Genomic DNA, 19,513 nt, shown 5'->3' on the forward strand with positions numbered 1-19,513 from the left:
GACATTCTTGTGGCTACCAAGAGCATCAAACATCAACTTTAGGTTGGAATTTAAGTTCGAGCTTCCTCCCCATATACTACTATAGCACTACCATGCAAGAATAGCCTCATGACATCCTTCCAGATACCAAGGTCATAGAGATTCAATTCAGGACCAAGCTTAAGTTCAAGCCTAGCTTGCATATGGTAGTGTAGCACTAGCTTTCAAGGCTACCCTCATGACATCTTTGTGACAAACAAGGACATAGAATAACACCTTTTGGCTCAAACTTAAGTTCTGCCCATGCTAGTGTACTATTTAACATAATACCAATGCTCCTTGTTTAGGTTCTTAAATTTTATACATATATTTTTTAAGAGGAATGGAGGCTTCCAATGTACTAACTACAAAGGAAAACAAGTTTTTCTTATCACTGGTGGGTTGTTTTCATGTAATAACAAACATGAATGGTAGCAAACTAGGAAAACAAAACTCTATTGTAAAACTTGTGCTTGAAGATCTTTAACTTTACTAATCAAGAACTCATTTGTAGATTGTGTAGATGACTTGGTGAAGGCAATGAAACATGCAATATGTTCTTGTAGGAGTGGTGTGGTGCATGTCAAGCGTCTCTTGCAAGACAATCAATGGAGTTGGATGACGCAAAAATAGAAGATTCCAACAATCTTGACATCAATGAGCAACAAAGGAGTGGAAAGTATGGTGATGAAAATGAAGACCATTGTAATGTAGATAACATGGATGATAGTGAAGTTAAAGAAGCTACAAATTTTGACCATGTAAGAGAGAGAGAGAGAGAGATTGCTAGATAAATCAGTCCATTTGTGGATGTTAAGTGAGAATTAGACAATACTGGAGCTAATGAGGATTGTGATGTAGGTGATAGGAGTTCACAAGAGGATGATGGAAACCCTCATTACATTGTAGCAGTAGCTGATGCAAAAGGTAGGAATTCTTTTGAGAGTATTTGCGATACCAAGTTTAACGATGCATGCAATTCTCATGTACCAAAAAACTCCAAAAATGTGAAAGATAGAAAAGAACATGGAATTGATCAATTGTGAAACTTAGGGTCCTCGAGAAACTATTTTATTTAGACTACCTTGTGTCTTTATCTAGAATCATTTTGTAATATGGTACAACATTTTGTGAAAGTTGTTATGTGATACTATTCAAATAGTGGTTTTTCAAATATATTTTCTTGTAATCAATTGTCGATTGAGTATTATCTATGCACGTCTATGTTAACACATTATGGGAGGATCAAAATTGAGATTGAGCCTCACTAATTAGAGAAAGTCATCACAAAGAATGTGTTTTCTATTTAGAGTTCCATCCACAAATTATAGCAAGATTAAGAATGTAGCTATCATTACTTACGAGCAATTTTGGTTTTGGTGCGACAAGAATAACATTATCAACCACCATTGAGGATAAATCTGAAGCTCAAGCTCAAGCCTAACCAGAAGAGCTAGTAAGTCACTAGTTTATGAACCTCAACCCCGAAAGTCCTTTTCATGGACTCCTAGCTGAGTGGTTCAAAGTGAGGCTCAAAGTTCCATATCCTAGTGTAGCAGCTACATATATAATGGGTGACTCATAAACTTTTTGTAGCTAACAAGATATTAACATTTATTTTGTAGGCTCAAAATTAAGTTCAGGCTTTGTGTCCATATGTTAGTGTAACACTACCATGTGAGGCCATACTCATGAGCATTGTAAAAAAAGAATCTTACAAATAACAAAAATATATGTAGATTATGAATAAAAAGGGATCATACCTTGAGAAGTTTATAGATAAAAGGTTTCATAAATAGCCTGCTTGGCATAGTATTTTATTGGAGCAACACATGAGAAAACAAAACACTTGGCATAGTATTTTATTGGAGCAACACATGAGAAAACAAAACACGATGTTTGAAAATGTAGCAATAGCCATTGATGGAGTTTAATATTTCCTAAGGATGAATTCTAAACTACTTTGATATCATGTTACTATGTCAATTGGATTTTATTTTGTATCTTGGTGTTTCTAAACACCACACTCTTTTGAGGTCCTTCAATTCTAAAACTCATTGGAGTTTTTTTAAAAAATTAGTATTTTGATATAGCCAAACGTTTAACCTTAATGTCTCAAAATTAAGTATTTTTTGAGTATTTTGATATAGCTAAAGATCTAACCTTAATGTCTCAAAATTGAGGAATTGATTTAAAGCACTTCTTTTACATGAAGATTGTTGTATAATACAAATTAAGTTTAGTGACATGCATCCCTCATGTATCTGATGTCATTCCAGTTAATGTAGGTACCTATGTCTTTAAATACACACACCCCTATAAAAATGTGTCAAGGAATATATTTTAATGGGACATAGAGTGTGCCCAAATGTAGATGACATATAAAACTACACAAAAGTACTAGGGTTTTTATTAAAAGTACAAAAATTGGGACTTGAATATTTCTCAAAATTCCTAAATATGTATACCAGGCACAAATTGCCTCACATAATGCCCAAGAGTAGCTGGTTAGATGCGTGAGTCTTGATGCCACCACATCCCAGCATGTAAAGTTTGTGTTCAATATGGATGATCATCCCATGATGCCTATAACCATGTTATTGTTTGCTAGGCTTTCAAAAAAAGGGAATATTGTAATCATGCTTGATGTGTGTAGTGCATGTGGTGAAAAACTTCACGAGCAAGAAAATGTGTCCCATGTTATAGACCCTACACACATGGCTACCACGCGTTCTGATATGTGAACTTTTTCTACAAAGGAAAATGCTTTGTCAAAGTTTGTCCTAGCATCATCTCAGCAAAGGACTAATGCTTGGTGTAGAGGACCCCATGTTAGGGTTTAGGACAACCAGTTGGACACCCATAACATTGATTGTACTAACCTTATCTATTATTTTGATCATATAAAATAATAATGAGTAGTGAAGCATTTTGGATCCTCACATTGAGCTCCACCAACATCTTGTGTCTACTCTTCTTCTCTTTTGTACTCCACACGCATCACGCACTCTTCAAGTGATATCGAAGCAGTGAGACACACATTACTTAGTTTAGGGAAGACTGATAGTAGCTCACTATTTTGCTCATAGTGTGAGCTACAAAGCTCAGATTCAAAATAGAAATTTATCAAAACTGAGATCTCTTTAAGCTAGGACTTTGTAGAGGAACTCATCACCTTGTTTGGAGTGAAGATATGTTAAAAATAAAAAAAACAGAGGATATTTACCCAAGCTATATTGTGCATTCTAAGTTAAAGAGAAGAGAGAGTGTAGAGAGAGAGAGAGAGAGAGAGAGAGAGAGAGAGAGAGAGAGAGCTTCATTTCAACTTTAGCATTGAAGGCCTCAAGACACTCACTACTATTCTCAATAGTGGCATAGCAAGTGAGAGAGATAGCACATTGGCTCTCCTTCGGCTTGGACACACATTTTTTTGGGCATCGATAACTTGTTTTCTTGGCTTGCAACATCGACTTCTTGACTTCTTCCCCGACATTAACGTGCATGGGTGAAGCACCTCCTCCATTGAAGAGTGACACCCGACATTGCCATCGATATTGATTGGCATTGTAGAGAGTCAGACAAAGAGATAGTTGATTAGCAGTTGGAGACATGTCACAAATTTCCATTAGCAATTATATTTCTATGAGTTTTTAAGAGTAGATTTCAATTGCCATAAGCGTTCTTAGCATCAATATATGTTCACTATAGTATTGCTCATGCATTGCCATCAGTTGTAGCTCTATGAGTTTTGAGAGTAGATTTGGATTTCCATAAGCAGTCTTGGCATTGATATATGTTCTCTATTTATGGCTTCTTAGAGATACCTCTTAGATACAACTTTTATATATACATAGACAATCATAGGTCCTCTAGACAAAGAAAATATGTGAGCATATTCCATAGTGACAACCATTACAGTTCCGTGGAAATTTGGATGCATATTATTTATGGGTGACTAGCACTCAGAGTGTTCATTAGGAAAATTTTGAACTCATTTTTGGGCCTTTTAAGAGTGCCACATCATCAAAGTTATACAAAAGAAAGCAACCCGGTAGACCCCTCTAAATATTGCTTAGAATCCCATGATATGACCTATCATTGGAAAGTTCTTGAAAAACGGATTTTAAAGAGCCAAGGTCCAAAACGTTTGGATGACTTCTATGAAAGTTATGCCATTTTTTTTCAATCAGCCAGGTTTTGTTACCGTTACGATAATCTAAAATCAACTTTTTCTAGATCTACATGAAGGCAATGTCCGATGCATGCATGCTATATATCAATAGATAGCATTTGAAGAGTAGATTCTAAATATCCAACATCCAACGAGTTTGGATCTTATTTGCAAAAAATTTACCGATCCCCACTTTTTGAAAGCTATGCCACATCAACAATTCTTACAAGGCGCATTTTTGAGTCCAAACTTTTCCTAATGTGTGATCTGTTAAAAGAATTTTACTCTCCACAAGGAGTTGGTTGTATATTTTTCTTGCATATTCATTTTGGTGCCTTTTTGAGTGCATGTCCTGTGATTTTGTAGTGACAATTTTACATTTTCAATGCACGTTATGTTGCGGATACTGCCATTATACGTTGTTGTGGAGCCAATCTTGGCTTGTTTTGGTAGTTCCGATCATTTTTTAGGCTCAGTCCAAAAGAGCCCTTTGTTAGACTATGGCTACTTGTATCTACATAACCTTTTGTTAAAGTCATTCATTGAGTTTTTTTGAAGTCGAGCACTACGGACCAGGTTACCCAATGTGAGGTTGACTAGATTGCTGAAAATCCCCGTTCGTGGCCTTGCCATTGGATATGTATAGATAGTCCTCTAGTTTGCCTATAGCAATCCTTTGCATAAACATTGTAGTGATTTTTGCTAAGTTTCATCTTGCACTTTTCATCTCTGATCAAAAAATACTCTGACAAAATTTTTTTTTAAAAAATTCCCATGAATTCCTAGTCTCTCTCTCTAAATTTGTTCTTGTCAATTATGGCTAAAAGATTGAGCAAAAAAAGAGTGAAAATCATATTTTGGCCGAAATGACCATAACTCTGAAATTTTGAAAATTTGATGGTAGAGACTTCAAAAGTGATTCAAATTAAAAAAATTGTGGATCAAGGGTATCAATAAACTCTCTAGAAGCAATCTACAAAGTTTGGCCAGATTTGTGGAGGAACGTGGATGGCGATCCATGTACCTAGAGACCGTTTTTGGGAAAAAGTAATTAGTGACATTGTCTATCATCGGGAAACTTCTCTGATCAAGTTTTCTTGAAAGAAAAACTCAAAAATCACATCAGAATTGCACTCCTAAAGGTAGGATTGAATGCATTGACATCACATGAGTGTGCCAAGCCGTTTATATCAACAAAAGGTCACATCACAAAAGAGAGAAGAAGAGCATGGTCATTAAATACAAAGCACTAAACCAATACTTAGTAGATAATAAGTATCCTCTGACAATAAAAAGATGTTTTGATAGAAAAAGTAGATGGAACATAGGTGCTCTCTAAATTTTATTTAGAGTCAAGATTCTGGAAATTTAAGCTTAGATGATAAGACAGATTCAAAACAGCCTTTGAAGTGCCCCAAGGACACTACCAATGGATTGTTCTATCCTTTGGAATAAAAGCTACTCTTCAATATGTAAGAAAGGATAGATACAATCTTCAAATTGCTTCTACACTGATTTCTAGTATACATAGATGACATTCTAATTTTTAAAAAAACATTTGGAGAGTATATCAAACATCTCAACGATTTCTACCAACTCTTGGAAAAGAAAGGACTAACACTTTTCCCAACAAAATATTCTTTTGGAGAGGAAACATTAGAATTTTTAGGGACGACAATTTATAGTTGAACAATTGAAATGTAGGAGCATTTCATAAAGAAAACTATCCACAAATTCAAAGTGCCTTGTGACTACAAGAGGTTGTGTGCACTTGTGACGCTGTTAGCGACGCAAATACAATGGGTTTTTATAATCTCTAGCGTCGATACAAGCGTCGATACGGGAACATTGCTATGAGGGTCGCTATGAGCGTCGTTATCTACGTCGCTATATAGCGACGCAGATAGTGACCTTCATAGTGATGCTTACAGGTTTTCTATAGTGACGCACATAGGGACACTGCAAATCCTTATATAGCGACACTTATAGCGACGCCCGAAAGTAAACACTTTTGATGGTAGGGCATTCCACCCATCAACCATATTGAATATTCCAATAATAGAGTAAACCTAAATGAATCCAAGATAAGCTCAGATTCACCTTTGAAAGAAAGTGCAACCTTAGATATAAACCCAAAATAGTCACTCACAAGACAATATAACCATTAACTCCATCATCCATAGTATTGTTTGTAGAATAAAGATACAAAAATTACAAAAGTAAATTGATGAAAGTAAATTTATAACTGCCAGTGGCAGAATTGCTCCCTGCGCGTCGTGGTGCACAGAGGCTTTTTTTGCACCCTCCGACCCTGCCAGGCGTCGCCGATGCGTCACATGCCCTTCTTGAGCCCGTACGTCCCCCTGTCGCCCCGTTTCACAAATATTTCTCTGAGACGCTCCTCTCGGCCGCCCGGTACGTGCATGTTCGAGGTTCTGTGCACGTGTGTGCCTCGATGGGCAAAAATGGAGCCATGGTGGTTAACTTAAATTTAACATATCCAACAATTCAAATACATATAAAAAACAATGTACGAATTAAAATTGAACAATTGCTTGAAATGGTAGAAATTCTCCAGTTGATATTATAGAGAAAGATTACAAATCTCATGAAGAGAGAGTACATGGATAAACTACATCTTATGAAGGCATCCTTCATTTCTTAAATTTAGTGCTAAGGCTAAATCCGTATTTTTTAAAGTTACACGCTTTACATGCGCCATACAGGAGACGCCATCTTGAAAAAGCTGCACCAAAATGTTTTCAGCGGCATCCTGTAAGGCCAGTAAAGTTGTGCATTGTATTCTTGTAACGGAATCACTGTATTCATCTATCATCTCTCTCACCACCCAAGAGAAGGCCGCTTTGGGTATGATTGGCACAGTGCTATTTTGGTATTTCCTGATCTCATGCAGAGCCACTGTGCCTGGCCTCCATCTCCGCTTTTTTTGTATTTTTGGTGGTGGTGGAGGAGCCGCCTGCTAGCCCATTGAGGAGGACCATCTTTGTATTTTTTCCTCCTCTCCTCTTGGGTTCGCTGCTCTTATGGTGTCACCTTGTCCCTTTTTCTTTCTGCACATTGCTTGGCTCTCTGAGGGATTTTTGAAGGCTTTGAGCTCCCAACCTTTGCTTGTTGGGTGGCTTGAGCTATATCTTCTGCCGCCTTCTTCTCTGCCTCTGCTCCTGCTTGTAAGTCGGCCAAATGAGCTCTCTCGGCCTCAACTCTCTGCCTTTCCACCTGCTCTCTCTGTCTTCTCTACTCTTCTTGTGCTCCCAGGGCTTTCTTTTCAGCTGGCTCTTTCTTTTCCCTCTCCCTTTGTCTTTTCCTCCTCTTGGCCTCTTTTGCTTTAGATACTGGGTCGCCTGGTATTACCTTGATTATTCTTTCTTTGATTTGAGTGGAAACTATCGCGGCGTAGTATGTGGGGTGGACTGAGCACCAGCGATTGTGGCAAGAGGCGATGGCGGTGGATTTTGAAGTGGACCTAGATGTTCCCCTTCTGTTTCTTATGTTGCTCTGCAAAGAGGGGAAATCGGTGGGGGATCTGGAAGAGCTGTGCGAGTGGCATGGGTTAAATCATCAAGACCTCCCATTATGTGTCGCATGTTGCTTTGATCATCTAGATTTGATGGTTGAGGAGGCTCTTGGGTGTTTGGAGCAGGCTGGGGCACTGGGTTATCCACTTGTAGTCGAGAATGTGGATTTGAAGCCGTGGATTCTGCATGGATTTCCGGCTGTGGATTTTCTGCGGTGTGAGTGGTTGTGGTGGTATTGTGCGTAGTGCCAGCCTGCTCGTGTGAATCGTCCATGTGGTGCAAGATGTGAGTGCGTGTGCGTTTGTGCTCAAGTGGATCTTCTAGAATGTGCAAACAAGAAGTGAACTTCAAGTCGTGAGTTTTGACTTATATAGTACTAATTTAAAAAGAAAAACTTAAAAACTCAATAATACCATTAAAAATCCAAAATAACTCCAAAATTGTCAAAATTTGTTACATGAAACCACTGATTGGGGCATCAAAAAATCACGTGGCATTACAATGTAAGCTTAATATAGGAATGGTTAGTGTCAAAAATTTATTGATTTTCCACCCAACGTTTGCCATTTTGTCGCCTTGTCGCCAACCACCGTCAAAATTGATCTTTTGCACTAGAAGCATGATATGATTGCGATCGCCTCACGCTAACCACTTTCTCTATTATGCATTTCAAGCTTCTTTGCACTCTAGTCTTCTTCCTTAGTCTTCCCGCTAAAACTCTGTAGAACCAATTGAACATTTCATGCAGGGCATTGCTCTTTTTTCTCCCACCTCCATGCCTTGTATTTTTAAACTACACTGCTTTTGCTTGATAGTGTGAGCGCTCCATTCCTTGGCTACTCCAGATGCCCAATGAGCCGAATGTGTCGAGAAAAAATGAACTATGAGCAAAAAGAATATTCTGCAAAAATATAAACCTTTAGTTCAAACACTGATGTTTTTTTTAATCCAAAGACAAAGTGTTCAACCCACCATGTAATGTGTTATGTGTGTCTCCCCCCAGGCATCCACCATTTGTGCTGTGAAACTATTGATTACAAACTTTAAAGTGGATATCTTAGCAAAATTTAGATTTTTCTTTTCAAGCAAAAAAAAAATATCATCTACTGACTGCCACACACGAGCATGCTTAATTCCTAGTGTTGCTTCGTTACCTCTGTAGGTGGTAATGTCACACACCTTTTTCCACAATTGAAACTCATTGGGACTTTGAGAGTTAGAATAGTCTGAAAGCATATGCCTAGCTTTACTACCACCCATACATATTTTATTATGATAATCCTGTGTACTTCCAGATGCCTTCCTATCCTTTGATAGCTCTACTGCACCGCCATGAAGGCCAACGCTTGATAGAATAGATTCAAGTTCTCTGATACACTCTTCCCTTCTTTCTACAGGCTCCATATTCCAAGCATAATTAATATGGAGCATCGACAACTTGTCAAGAATTCATAGATGGGCATGAAGAGTGCACACATGCACATTTATCAGAGGAATCGGTAGAATAGGATCCCAATTTGGATCATCCATGTCTCGATTAGGGGATACACCCTGGCTACAACTGAGGATACCTTGAAACCATTATTGGATTGCTTTACCCACTGTTTGTGCAGTGGTCACACCTTTCGCAGAATTGAATGCAACTTTGCCACCCTTACCCTTATCCTTACCTTTCACAGAGTTGACTGTAGCTTTGCCACCCTTACCCTTACCCTTGCCGTCAGTTCCTAATGAGACTTTACTGTGGCAGCAATAAATGCATGGAAAGAGGGTCATTGCACCTTGCTTGAATCCTAACATACACTTGAGAGTTTTCAAGTCTCCTGCCAAATGCCACTCCACTTGGAACGTACCCAGTCCTTGTTGTTGCCGAATGACGTCAACGATTGGGGTGTGATTAAAATACCATTTGAGAGACTCATGTGTCTCATGTGGGAGATGAAAAGCTGCCAACCACCAAATATTCTTCTCGGATTGAACACCTAAACAAGTGTTTCCCTTCTCGCTGGCATTTAGCTCAACATCAATGCCCACCAAGGCTTTGTTCATAAGCGTAACGCTTACCCTTTTGAGCCGTTAACCTTTGACAATTTGGCACTCATCAAGCTTCATGAAAAATATAACTTTGCCATCACACTCTTCCTGTGTCAACCCATAAAATCTGATCATTGACTCCTGGAGCTTCAACAAGTCAACATAGACATTATTGAACTCGGTATAACAAAAATATTTGTTCTCTTCTAGTGGCAGGACATCCTCCACATATTGAAATCCACCCAACAATCTTGCAACATCATTATTGGCGCACCTTTTTGCGATGCTAACACTGTAAGGCGTTGGCAGCAACCTAAACAAACCTTTTTCTCTGTGACCTAGTGTGACAAGCCTATACAAAGCTCCATAGGCCTTGAAACTTATTCGTGCGATGTCACACACCTCCATCATCTCCTGAGGTGAAACAATGTTCTTTAGCTCATTGAAATACTTCTAGAGAAAAAGTTTAGCAATGCCAGCATTGGATGGCTCATCTAATAGCTCCACCAACTCCTTTGGTTTGATGATATGCTACTGCAGAGTATGTCCAATCGTTTCAGCATTGGACTCGATTCCCATCATCATCCGAGCCAAGTTCCTACATATTGAAATAATATTATAGCAACCTACAAAAAATGTACAAAATTAGAAGCTTGCATTTGTATTCCTATCGAGTTTGACGGATACATTTCTTTCGAGCTCTACCACTTGAAGATAGCATAGACATCGCATGTCTCTTGCGCTTGCAAATGTGATAGCCCAATGGAATGCGTGTGAGATGATCGATTCGTCGGTGCATATTATGTGCAGTGTGTTGTAGCTGAACATAATTGTCTAGATGACGCTCTTGTTTCATTTTTTGATGCTCTGCCTTTGTAATAAGCTTTGCCATCTCGTCATTAAACTGCTTCGTCTTCTCATTGGATTCCTCTCTGACTTGCTGAATGTCTTTCACGTATTTCTCTTACAATGAAGAATAGGCAGCACACAGATGTTTTTTTGTTTCCCTTTCATTGAAAAAAGCTGAATGTAATCTTCACGTACTTCTCTTGCAATGAAGAATAGGCAGCACAGAGATGTTTTTTTGCTTCCCTTTCATTGAAAAAAGCTGAATGTAATCTCCAGCAGTAGCCAAACAGTCCGTCTCTCCCATCTCCAATAAATTGCAGTAGCTGAGCGACATTACTAAAAGGCGGTGATGCATTGGTCATTGTATCACAAGGGTAAATATGGCCATCAACCATAAGTTGATTTCCTTGCATCCATGGTTCCGTAGCTGGTCTCCAGTATTGGGATTAGATGTGCCAAGTCTCACAGTTGCATACTCCTGCTCTAAATCAGCATTTAATCGATATCGTTTTGATTTGTTAGTAATGTCTTGCAGTGGTGGGGGATTGAAGGACATCGTGTTAGTTAATCAAGCAAATTAGTAAGAATGTGTAATGGTGACTGCTACAAGCAGGTAAAGGTGGCTATGGAGGAAAGAAGTGGAGAGTACTCAAAGTTAAGAGAAAAAGATTATGTTGTGGAGCGAAGAGAGAGAGGGAGTGCAGCTCAATCTCCTTTGAATTTGAATTGTGACCATGACTGTAGAGAGAGAAATCTGCAGCACACAAAGGTAATGGAGTTTTCCATTGCACTCAGTTGGAGTTGGAGTGGGAGAAGCATGGGGGGGGGAGAGAGAGAGAGAGAGAGAGAGAGAGAGAGAGAGAGAGAGAGAGAGAGAGAGAGGGAGAGAATAAAGGAAGAGAGTGGGAGAGAGGACATATCTGCAACCTTGGAGGATCTGCACTTTTTCAGAAAGAGACAGCCAAGAATGTTCCTTAATGATTGGAAGAGGAAGTGACATGAGAGAAAAGGGGAGAAAGAGAGAGAGAGAGAGAGAGAGAGAGAGAGAGAGAGAGAGAGAGAGAGAGAGAGAGAGAGAGTTGGCTCACGTTTTAGAGAGAGAATGTAGTGAGAAAATGTGAAAAATCTTTTTTTTTGGCAGGGGGCTAAAAAGTGCCTCCTTTAATGAGTTCTAAGTAAGAGAGAGTGTTTTATATGTTAGAAAGAGAAGAGGGGTGGGAAAAAGTCATTTGAAACTTCATTTACCCCCGTCTCTTTTGGGTGACTAAATAAACTAGTTTCAAATTCAAAATATGGAAATGGCTTTTTTAAAAATCTCACCATAGGCCTTTTTGCCCTCTCTTTTAGGCTTGGTCAAACTTGGCTTAAGATTTAAGCATTCCCTTAAACTGCCAAATAAAGAGGCCCTCTTATACCCCATTCACTTCCTCATGCAATACCCCACTTTTCAAACACATCATAAGCCACAATACTGCCTCTAATTTTTTATTTGAGAACCCTATTTTCCATGCTTTGACACTCTTTACAAGACTTGCACCAATGACAAACATCCCGTTGAACGCTTGGCCACACATAACCCTCCTGCAAGACTTTATGCAAAGTGACCTTTGAAGCAAAGTGACCACCAGAAGAACCCTCATGATTCTCCTCTAAAATTTTGTAAATTTCCTCTTTCCAAGGAACTTTTATCATCACAAGACCAGCCCCCTTCATATACAAGGCATCACCAAGTAGCACATACCTTTTAGCACGGCGTAGGAAGGCATACTTTTTTGACTTCTCCAACTCTGATGGAAGCGTACCTATTTGTAGAAACTCTTCCTCCCTCTCTAAATCTTCCCTTCCCAAATACAGAGGAGACTCAGCCCTTATCACATACAATTGCCCAATTGAAGCTTGCTTGCACCATGCGCTTCTTCATTTTGAGACCTGTCCACATGCCTCAAACTCCAAGCTTCAAAATGCTTAAGGAGATTCTTCGCTTGAAAACACATATTTTTCAGCCTTGTATTCTTACTTTGCCACACCGCAAGTACTTGCTTAACCACCAAAAGAGAATCACCTCTTACCCTCACATGACAGATGCCAAGCTCAAGGCAAAGGTTGAGACCTTTCTCCAAAGTAGCATACTCAGATTCATTGTTGCTTTGTGCTATAAGCTTCAAACTCCTTTTAATTACCAACATATCTTGAGGATCATAAATTACAACATCTCCCAAAGCTTCACCATGCACTTTCCTGTAAGAGCCATCAAAAAACAATAGATAGGCATTGTCTATGTCAAGAGCTTCAATGTGTTTCTTCTTCACCGCGTTCTCCTTAAGAAGAAGAGGGATTTCCTTATAAGTAAGCAAATTAGCCAATGTAGCCCTTGTACTCTCCTGAACAAAAAAAGAGAATTGGAATTCTTGTAGCTCCACAATACACTTCATGAGCCTCTTTGACAAAGTAGGGCTATTCAGCAATTGAAGTAGAAGAGTGTAGCTAGTGAGGAATGTGAATGGTTTAGGGAGAAGGTAGTGCCTAAACCTTCTACATGCATAAATCACACTCAGCATGATGACCTCCACCTCGGTATAGCCTCTTTCCACCTCTAGATTCACCCTACTAGCACAATAGATAGGCTGCATGTAGTGGGAATTGTTACCTTGTTGAAGAAGCATAGCTCCAATAGCATCCTCACCTACTGATGGATTCACATAAAACTCCTTATCCCAATTAGGATCTTGCATATCAGGAAGAGAATCAAGAACCTCTTTGAAACCTTGAAAAACCTCTTCACATTCATATGTCCATTGTAGAGGATCCAACCTTGCTACTTGTTGTACAGGATAAAGAAGTTGAGAGGACAAAGCAATGAACCTTGCCATGTACTTCACCTTTTGAATGAAAGTAGCAAGTTTCTTTGTATTTTTAGGAGATGGGAGGAGCACCAAAGCCTTCACTTTGTCAGGATCTGCTTCAATCACATTCTCTGAGATCATATGCCCCAAAAACTTCACTCTTGGTTGAGCAAGATGACACTTCTTTGGGTTGAGTTGACCTCCACTTTCATCATATTTTTTCAATGCCATCCCGAGCTTTACACAATGATCCTTTCTAGAGCTATAAACACAAAAGTCATCAATAAGATCCTTCACAAACCTGCCAAGAAAGGGAGAGAACACCTTATTGATGCGCTTTTCATACCACGCACATCCATTCATAAGACCAAAAGGAAGCACACAATAACAAAATCATCCCCATGGTGTGATAAATGTGGTCTTATTTTGATCTTCTAAAACCAAGGTAAGATGAAACTTATCTAGAGAATCCATCACATACACTATACCTCTCAAAAGAATCAAGTATGTCATCTATGAAAGGAAGAGGTTATGGATCCCTCTTCATGGTTGTGTTTAGAGGCTTAAAATCAACACATATCCTCCACTTTCCATCCTTCTTGGGTGTGACAACAACAGGATTCACCCATTCTGCAGTACTCAGAGGACATATGAAACCTGCTTCAAGAAGCTTGTCTACTTCTTCCTTTAAAGCATTAAGTTGTACCTGTCCCATTCTCCTTAGCTTTTGGCGTATGGGCTGAGCTCCTTCCTTGATTGGAATGTGGATTTCCTCTCCCTTAAAGCCTCTAGTTTCCTCATAAGAAGTGATGAATAAATGGGGAAATTGTTGTATCATATGTAGGTACTCACCCTTCTTATGACTAGTCAAGTCGGGAGACAACATACCTTGTATCAGCTCCGTTTGACATTAGGTTTAACTTTGGGTTGCATCAGCTCTTCAATTTTCTCATAAGTACCAGAGATATCCTCATTCTCTATAAGGCCAAGAAATATTTGTTTCTCATCATGCTTTTCTTCAAGAAACAAGGAGGAAACATCTAGATCGCTTTCGCTACTATCTTCCACTTCACTGCCATCATCCCCATTGTCTTCTTCTTCACTTGAGTACTCTTCTTCATCACTTTGCTCATCAAAATCAGCAGCCAAATATTTCTTGCTAGCCATGTCAAACCTCTTCTTATCACCCCTTCTATTGTAGAGAATGATGGTACCATGTCCCCAATCCTCTACAGCTTTGGTTGCTTGTAGCCATGGTCTTCCAAGGATGAGAGGGAAAGCACCAATACCTGCGGGCATACACATGGAAATTGACCAGCACTTTAACATCAAATAAATCCACCTCCAAGTCCTTTACAACTCATAAGCACCTCACCCTTGATTGGTTGGAAATCTTTATGAGAAAACCTAAATTCTTCACCATGTTGAGTCCCAACTTTGATACACAAGCTTGAGTAATAACACATACCTGTGCACCTCCATCAATATAAGCCTCTCCAATGCACTTCCTCTTATGCCATGCATCCATAGTAGGGCATATATCAGGTAGCTCATTCAAAGATAGGACTCTCAATGACCCCCTTGCAAGCTCCTTCTTCATGGGGTTGACTACATGTTTCCATTGCCTCTTTAACTTGGGACACATCTCCATGAGTTTCCCAAAGGTAACATCAACCTTTCTACCCACCAAATCAGTCATTAAACTATAATTTGGTTTCCCCTCTCCCAAAGGAAAGTTGGATGCATTGTAATGTTTCCTGGGTTTTCTCTTTTTCTTCTCTTTACCCATACCTGTTTCAACCTATTTCCCTCTTTTATGGTTGGGACTTGTGTCACTCCTGTCATGATCCCTTGTAACCCTCTTACCTACAGGCATGACCATAGCTCCCAAATCATCCTCTTTCTTCTCCAAACGGATTATGCTTAACCCTTTTGTTTGCCCTTCTCTTCAGCTGTCAAACCATTTGGCCCTGCTTCCCCTTTAATCTCAATACCATAATCTTGAGCTCGAGAAGGAATTTGTGGAGGAAGAGGAAGCATGTCACCACCCATTCTCTTTGGCTTGTCACATTGAGGGCTGTTATGACCCCATTCACCACAGTTGTAACATTGAAACATATCCCTTCTTCCAGCCATGCCTCTTCCTCTACCACTTGTAAAACCCTCATTGTTTCCATACCCACGTCTATATCCATAGCTTTGACCTCTTCCACATCCCATCATATGCACACTAAGATTCTTCATAAGACCTACAACCTCTTGCATCTCCTTGCAAAAACCATTCACATCATGAGAAGCTTGTTGATCATAACTTGGCTCCCTGATAAGGACCCTTGGTTGCTCTACCTCTTTCACTTCAACCTTTGGCTCGACATTGATTCCAAGTTGATGAAGATGCTCTGCTTTTCACTCTTTATTCTTTGTAATTTCGACTGCCTCCTCAAAGGTCCTTGGCTGCTTAAGCTCTGCGTTCAAGCGTAGGTTACTCCTCAAACTTGCAAGAAACCTATCCTTCTTCCACTTGGCTAGACGAATTTCAACCCCTAAAGATGTACACCACTTTTTCCATAACGCATTGAATGCCTTCACAAAGTCTTCTATGGTCTGGCCTTCACCCTGTACCAAGCCTTGAATAGATTGCCATACCTTTTGTGGGTCTTCCACCTGTTGAAAGTGTGTAAGAAAAGCATTCCTTACCATTTCATAAGTCATAACTTGGCAAGGCTAGGCTGATTGTAGCTCCTTTTTGTAGCCTTCCAACCATTCCCTAGCATCTCCCTTCAAACAGAATTAGAAGATTCGCAGCACCAACGCTGGGTCTTGCTTGTCAACAAGAAGGCAAGCAAACTCCATTCTCTCAATGAAACCTTTGGAACTTTCATTTGATTTCCAACTAAACGCTGGAAAATTAAATTCCATGTCTTCTAAAACCTGTAAACTCAAGGTAACTTGAAGCGATTCCTCGGTGGTGGGCACAAAACACTGTTGGGAAACAAGCAAATTGAAACACCTCTATAGCGATGTCACCCAAGAGTGTTGAAAGAGCACAACAAGAAGACCAAAAGCTGTGGAAAACCCCTTTGAAACACCACAAGTCCAACAAGATTAGTCCCCTTGGGAATTTACTGGCTGTCGCCCACCCAAGAGACTATGTCACATAGGAGCAAAATCCTGTCAAAGCATGGATTTACATCACATGCCCATTCACCATAGGTGCTTGTAGATGGCTGGATAGTTCACTGTGTGGGAACATTTCTTAGAAGATGGGTAGCGAATTACTTAGTAGCTACTATGGTAATTACTACAGTAAACCCGAAGTGTATAAATAGGGCCCATTACATTGTAATCGGGTTGGCAATTATTATCATTTGGGTTAGCGCCTTGGCTATACTTGTACTTGAGAATCATTGGCAATATTGTCGGTTGTACTTTCTCTTGGTAAATCATATTCACTGTAATCTTGATATCATGGCATATATTTCAGTTATACTTACTTCTCGTCCAGTCTTCTGAACCTAAATTTGAATCTGAACCTTATTTCCAGTATACAAGTCTGATTCTTATTTCAGTTTCCACATTCCAGTCTAGTCTCTGATTCCTGTCCAGTCTGCTGACTGAAATCTTCATACACTAGTAGCTGAAATCTTCCAACACTGGAACTAGGTGTCTAAAGAGATCACCTCCAATTCCATTTTGGCGATCACGGTGGCTCGAACTCGTTGAGTGAAAGACTCTTCTCCCACTTCAAATTTTTCAGCAATGGCACCAAAATCCAATCGTGGCCGGAAATCCATCATTCGTGTTGACCCCATTCCTGAGGAGTCAGGAAGAGATCCTAGCCCCAAGCAAGAGAAGATGACTGAAACTGAGGCTCAGGAGGAGCATAGTCAGACTGATGAGGCGCAGGACTCACAGCACTCCAGTCACTCTGGATGCCGACGGGCATAACGGGAAGCACGGAGGGCAAATAGTTCCAAGAGTTCTCGGTCCCGGCAGAGAGATGAGGATACCAAGGGCAGTAAAGGAAGTCACCGTACTTCTAACAGACAAACCAGAGAAAACACTGACACGGAGACAGAGATAGAGATTGATTGGGATGCTAACACTGACAATTGCAAGAAGGCTCCAAAGTGTCATTCTGAATCCAAGAAGAGAAGTGGTAGGATCAGTAGTAGTAATCAGAATGATTACACAGCTTCCCTGAAGATTTCTTTTCCAATATTCAAGGGAGGGAAGAAGGATAATCCAGACATTCACATACAAGCTTTCGAGAAGTATGCTAAACTGAAAAATATTGATGAAGATGACTGGGGGGAATATTTTCCACAAATCTCGAAGGAGGCAGCGAGGAAATGGTATTATCATAACCCTGCCTGCCAGCTCAGATCATATAACAAATTGCTCAAAGCCTTCAGGTTGGAATATTTCGACAATAGAGGGGACAAAGATATTCTCTGTGAATTAGATAAGATCAAACAGAGGAAAAGTTGTCAGTCCGCAGCTATGTGGAAAAGATGAAGGATCTAACCAGGCAGTTACAAGAACCGCCATCTAAGAAGAGGTTGAGGGCATGGTTCCTGAACGGGTTCAGAAGTAAAAATCTTAGGGAACAAGAGGTACCAGCCCCTACCAAGAAATTTAATGATCTGGTCTAAAGGGCATTAAAGCTGGAACAGCGGGCTAAGAAGGAAAAGAGCCACAAGAAGCGAAGGACCAGTAGCAGTAGATCTGCTACTGAAAGTTCTGATTCCAGTGAAATGTCCAGTAGCTCCGAGAGCATCTCTAATGAACAAGCAAAGGAGAAATCAAAGAAGGGATCTTGGACCAAGAAAATTGAAGAGATGGCTAGGCAGATTGCCGAAATTATCCACACAAGACAGCCAATTCAAAAGATGGAAACTTGGTGTTCAAGATGCAAATCCAAGGACCATATCTCCACTGAATGTCCACAATGTACCTATTGCAAGTCCTTTGGTCAACTATGGAATAATTGTGGCATCAGAATACACCACTTTAAGAAAAGAAAAGATATGTCAGTGGTTGCCTACACTGAACCCGTGAAGGTAGAACCAGTCAAAGTAGCTCAAGAAGAGAGACCAAGTACCATTGGTACTGGTCAGGGACGTGGTCGATACCAACCAGGAATGGGCAGAGGCAGAGGAAGAGCCAATTTCCAGAACAGGAGCATGAATTGCTATACTTGTGAGAAGTATGGCCAATTTTCAGCCCAATGCCCAGATGCACCTGCAACGACTACTACCGAGGCTAAGTCACAAGAGCCAATCCCAGTCAGGGTGGTTACCAAGAGCAAGGGGGTAGTCATTGAGGAAATCCGAGACACTTCAAAAGCACGAGTCAATCCTAACAGCAGTAAGTGGCCTCAACAAAGAGAAGTTTGGAAGTCCAAAGGTAAAGAAAAGGTGGTCGATGAGTGGCAAGAGCACAGGGAACTAGCAGCTAAACTCACGGAGGATTTAGCAAAGAAGCTGCTAGAGCAGCCAGAAAGTTTCGAAGCTAGAGTCATTCAGAGGATACCAGCCCAATCGACTGATAAAGATCAGTCAGTACCGGCCATGACTGAGACCATGTTGGTTTTGGTACATGGACTAGCTGATGAAATGGGAGTAAATGGAAAAGAGTGGAAGCACTACAAAAGAAGAATGGCAGTGTGAAGATACCAGTTCTTCAAGCTCTGACAATCAGTCTAACCAAGAGAGAGAAGAAATTCATGTGAAAATTTGTGATAGAATTCATAAGCTGATTGTAGAGCTGGAGGATATAAGAAAAACCTTGCCTAAGGTGGTCAAATTTATTAGACAGCGCAGGAAAGCTGAGGCAGTGGCCAGAATAGTTGACTTGACGGCCATCCGAGATGATGAAGTTCCACTTACTCAGGTGGACTACAAGGTTAGGAAGCAGTGGGACCTCTCTCAAGTGTTATCCGGGATGGAGGGGCAGTAGTCAACACAATGGGAGCCCATCTTCAACAAAGAATGCGTATCACTAATATGAAACCAACACCATTCAAAGTGGGACCTCTCTCAAGTGTTATCCGGGATGGA

Source organism: Adiantum capillus-veneris, chromosome 25, assembly GCF_014529385.1.
Source record: "Adiantum capillus-veneris isolate H3 chromosome 25, ASM1452938v2, whole genome shotgun sequence".
NCBI classification, from domain to species: domain Eukaryota; kingdom Viridiplantae; phylum Streptophyta; class Polypodiopsida; order Polypodiales; family Pteridaceae; genus Adiantum; species Adiantum capillus-veneris.